Here is a 5,896-nt window from a genome sequence, read left to right as displayed (position 1 = left end):
GTCAATATGACGTTGGCTTTAGACGTTGGCTCGACGTTGGATTTTGGTTACTTCCCAACACAACCTGAAAACAACTAAATATCAACGTCAATTGACGTCGGTCTTGGACGTCAAATCAACGTTGTCATTAGACGTTGGCTAATGACAAATATCAGTATTTGACGTCAATATGACGTTGGCTTTAGACGTTGGCTCGACGTTGGATTTTGGTTACTTCCCAACACAACCTGAAAACAACTAAATATCAACGTCAATTGACGTCGGTCTTGGACGTCAAATCAACGTTGTCATTAGACGTTGGCTAATGACAAATATGAGTATTTGACGTCAATATGACGTTGGCTTTAGACGTTGGCTCGACGTTGGATTTTGGTTAGTTAATGCCACAACCTAAAAACAACGTCAAATGATGTTAGAATCTGACGTTGTGTGGACGTTACCATTATGACGTCTAGGCGACGTTGGGTTTTGGTTGCCATACCTGACCACTGTATATCAGTATTTGACGTCAATATGACGTTGGCTTTAGACGTTGGCTCGACGTTGGATTTTGGTTAGTTAATGCCACAACCTAAAAACAACGTCAAATGATGTTAGAATCTGACGTTGTGTGGACGTTACCATTATGACGTCTAGGCGACGTTGGGTTTTGGTTGCCATACCCGACGACTGTATATCAGTATTTGACGTCAATATGACGTTGGCTTAAGACGTTGGCTCGACGTTGGATTTTGGTTAGTTAATGCCACAACCTAAAAACAACGTCAAATGATGTTAGAATCTGACGTTGTGTGGACGTTACCATTATGACGTCTAGGCGACGTTGGGTTTTGGTTGCCATACCTGACCACTGTATATCAGTATTTGACGTCAATATGACGTTGGCTTTAGACGTTGGCTCGACGTTGGATTTTGGTTAGTTAATGCCACAACCTAAAAACAACGTCAAATGATGTTAGAATCTGACGTTGTGTGGACGTTACCATTATGACGTCTAGGCGACGTTGGGTTTTGGTTGCCATACCCGACGACTGTATATCAGTATTTGACGTCAATATGACGTTGGCTTTAGACGTTGGCTCGACGTTGGATTTTGGTTAGTTAGTGCCACAACCTAAAAACAACGTCAAATGATGTTAGAATCTGACGTTGTGTGGACGTTACCATTATGACGTCTAGGCGACGTTGGGTTTTGGTTGCCATACCCGACGACTGTATATCAGTATTTGACGTCAATATGACGTTGGCTTTAGACGTTGGCTCGACGTTGGATTTTGGTTACTTCCCAACACAACCTGAAAACAACTAAATATCAACGTCAATTGACGTCGGTCTTGGACGTCAAATCAACGTTGTCATTAGACGTTGGCTTGACATTGAATTTTGGTCACCTGACGTCGCGACCTAAATCCAACCTAATATTAACGTCATATGACGTTGTGTGCCTGCTGGGCTGTTTTGTTATTTTAATTCCATAAATCACCTTTGTTACCATCAGACAGCATCAAAGGACCCACAGATATGGAAGTACTGTCACAGAAGTCCAGAGATCTGACCTCTCTGAGGTGGTGTTCAGAGTCACAGTGCTAAAAGTGACAAAAACAGGACTATATATCCTAAAACCATAACAATGGAGGGATTGCCTCTGTTGTTGTATATGCACTTCAGAGATGTTTTAGTTTAATTAATATAGCTTTTTGATTCAATTTATATTCCTTATATTTTTTGTTTTAATTTGAGTAAGGTTTTACAGTTTTGTTGTGTTTGGCAGTTTTACTTTTTTATAAGTTAAAAATATGGACAATAAAGAAATCTGCCATGGTACACTTGTTTTTAATTCAGTTTTAAATTTAAAAAATTTTTATAACTATTATTTTGGTTAATTTGTATATATCAAATATAAGTTGTTCCTATAAGTGCTAATGAAAATTGTAAAAATTAATGTACAATAAATAAAAGATAAAAAAACCACTAAAAATGCACTGTTTGCACACCTTACATTAAAGATGCATTTACAAATAAATGACAAATTGAAATAGAAAAAAATGAAATATCAACAATTCAATTCAATTCAATTAACACACAGCTTACATGTCAGTAATGAGGTCCCAGGGAAGAGGGTAATACGGATCATTCACAGGTGTAGCCCAACATGTGTCAATCACTGAGGAAAACTGATGGCTGTCAATTCCAACACTAACTTCCACAAAAATCTGCTCATTCAGCTCTACGTTCACACTACCTGCGAAGGGATGGGAGAATTCAGCATCCTGATATGGAATCATCCTGACCTGATATGTCACTGGACCAGCAGGAAGGTTCAGGTGCACAGTGCTGTTGAAATAACAGACGAATAATCAGCAATTTAGAGACTATTCAGAGATGTATTTAGAATTGATTTATTCTTCATAGACGAGTCCCACCTCTCTAGAGGATTGATGTCCATGGAGAGTGTTTGGATTTGCGAGTAAACACAGCTGAAAGGAAGTTTCCGAATTATTTCCCTGCTGATGAGATGTCCAGCTGAGTTTGGCTCCCCCACAATAACGTTCTCATAGATGAAGTGGGTGCCACTGGCCTGGAGGGACATATCGTTTGAATATTTGTGCTTTAAGGGACTTTTTAAAATATGATTTACAAAATAAACAAATCAAATAAATGATTTGTTGTTCTTTTGACCATTCAGAGATGTACAATATAATGAATCCTACCACAAGATTTGTGCCACAGATGTGGTCATTGTTGTCAAAATAGAACTCCACTCTGCCATTCTGGACTGTTCCTCTGCAGTCGGGGTCATTGAGGTATAAGATGTCAGAAGGAAAACCAGCCTCAAAAAACTGACAGCGAGACAGAGACAAGTAGCCAGAGCTGCTTTCACAGGTTTCAATGAAATCTGAGAGAGAAAGTCAAAAACAAAAATACCGTATAATCATTGAAACACTGAAATATTGTGGAATGAGTCTAACCAAAGGAGTCATGCTGAGATCTGTAATGGTTTTCCTCGCAGGAACAGCCGTAAACACCATATTTCTCTTCACACCGTTCATTCTCAGTGCAGTAGAGCTCAGGACAAGGGTCTCCTTCACCTAAGAGGAGAACAGGATTAATGACAAAAGCTGGAGCAAACTTCAAGCTTGTTTAGGGGTGTTTGATGGTATGTCTCCATAATTTAGCTATACATTTGTGAGAAAGTGTCATGTAGCCACACAAATGTTCTGCAGCAATTGAAAAAATGAGCGACCAACTCTTACCATTTTAAAGTGAACCCTGAAAAAAGCCTCCTGATTCAGATGGTCCTGAAGCTGCAAACACAAACTAACATGACTAACAACATCCAGCATCAGGACACTGAAACATCCATCCACAAAATTCAGCCCAACCAAATTATAAGAGCACAAAACTAAAATGATCTAACCTATTGGTAAGAAAAACAAAGTAAACTTGAATGTTATTTGGCCCTAAATAGAGATTACACCACTGTAGAATATCTGAGTACAGTGGAAGACTGTAAATTAAGAAGACAAATGACGAGGGACAGACTGAGCAGTCATACTCCGACTATAGAGACGGGCAGATATCGACAGCACTGGTTGTCCAAAGAGAGCTGCACCTGCCCATACTGTACCCATGGGGACGTGGAGACAGAGCAACACTTCCTCACCAGCTGCCCTAACTATCAAGAAATTAGAAAGACATTTTAGCCCAAATTTGAAACACTTTGACCTGACTTCAAAATGTTAAACAAGAAAACAACTTACATATTTATTAGGTGAAAAACAAGATTGTATCTTACTAGCAGCAAGACACATTTCTAAATATACATCTAAAAATATAAACATGAACTAACAATGAACAATACATCAACAGCATTTATTCATCTTGGTTAATATTAAATTCAACAATTACTAATACATTTTAAAAGCAAGCTGTACCGGTTAACATGAATACACTGTAAACGATCATAAACAGTAAGCATTTTAAAGATTTTAATTGCTGTAGAAAATACACCAATGTTCAAAAGTTTGACGTCGGTATGATTTTTTATATTAATATATTTATTTTTTTAAATTAAGAATGCATTAAATAGAACTAAAGTCACAGTAAAGATGTATAATTAGCAATTAACAAATAATTGCTGTTCTTTTTAATTTAGCATCAAATTTCCACTAAAATATTAAGTAGCACAACCATTTTCAACATTGCTTGACATTAGAGAAGTGTGTTTGTTCATGAAACGTGTGTTGGTCTAAAACAAGTTGTGTGGTAAGAATAAACTTATCCTATTGTCTTCTCAAAAATGTGTTATTGACTAATGGAGCAAGATGACTGGAAACAAAAACACCTTACCTGTTTTTTTTTTCCTGTAGCCTGGGAGTGAATCTATGGTGTGCTTGTAGTCAGTCACCTCTAATGCTGCCTTTAAGCAGGATACTCTTCACTTTCTAACTTTGCAAACAATTAGACACAGAATTTGAAGAGTGAAAAAAAGTATATATTGCTTAAAATTAAGACTACTGTTACAGAACACAAATAACTCAACTCATAGCTGTAATATAATGCCCATAAAAATGAACTTTTACAGCCATTCAATTACAGCTATACAATATTCTGTGCTGAACAAATGGGTTTCATGCCCTTTAAAGACTAAACTTTGTATCATGAACAGCTAATCTCAAATACAAATTTATTCATATTTCTTAAAAAAAAAAAACAGTTCATCTTATAGTTTGTAGTAAACATGAAATGTGCAACTTATTCACACCCACTAGTCCAAAAATTAACAACATCCTGAATACAATTTATTTTCAAAGATAATTTTTGCATACAAAGAGCAGGAAATGGGCACTAGGGGAAGAGAGCGCAAAGCGTTCTAAAAGATGATATATTTGTGGCTACATTGTACTGCAAGACACATCTGAGTTCACAAGAGAGACTACATTAATATTGCAGTTCGCAATGACACCGTCTACATAATGCAATAAATACTCTCTCACTCACACACACACACACACACACACACACCCACACCCACACACACACACACAAGTATTCATATATTGCACTTTGGATACAATAAAGGTCTTGGTTAAATAGATGTTAGATAGTGTTCAACACATTCCAACCCAGCTGAGCAAAGACTAAACTGGTCAGTGTTAAACGTTACAGAAAATGTTATACATTACGGTCATAACAGGCTATATATGTGCACAAATTACAATTATATCCCATGAAAAATGCACTGTCTGCTCTGCACCTCAGCCATAATTACTCCGTTATGAGGACACTTTTTGTTCCTTTAAATCTTTGCAGATCTTTGTAGATGCTACAGAGGTTTATTTGCGTGCCTCTAAAAACGGACAATACATGAGAACAAGAGTTTGATTAACAGTAAAATCAAACTTTGTTAGGAAGATGAAGTCAAAAAATAAAGTCCACATAACATGACAACTTGCCATTGATTACAATTTTTGAGGACTGTTCCAAACAACACTATATACAACCTTTTCACATTCAGCTATAGGTTTAAAATGTCCAAAAATTATATAAATTCTGAGTATACTCAGAAAAATTAAAATCATCTACAAACAGATTTGCTCAACCATGAAACACCTAGCAAACATCTTTTAGAAGTTCTACCAACAAGAGAACCAGCATTTGGGGCAGAGTTCCTCATACCAAACACGGTTCATCATCATCATCATCATTCAGAGCTGGATAAAGAAACATCTACTGGACAAAAGGAAATCAGAAAGTCACCAGAAAGATGCACCAAATGAAAACGCATGTTTGTATAGTTTTGAAGTGAAAACACTTCCTGATGAGTAGAATACATTGGTGTATTAGCTTCAATAATTCAGCAAACATGAAGAAAAATGAGAAGGGCAGCTCAGGT

This window comes from Barbus barbus (assembly GCF_936440315.1).
Source record: "Barbus barbus genome assembly, chromosome: 38".
Taxonomy (NCBI): domain Eukaryota; kingdom Metazoa; phylum Chordata; class Actinopteri; order Cypriniformes; family Cyprinidae; genus Barbus; species Barbus barbus.
This window is presented reverse-complemented; position numbering follows the sequence as displayed.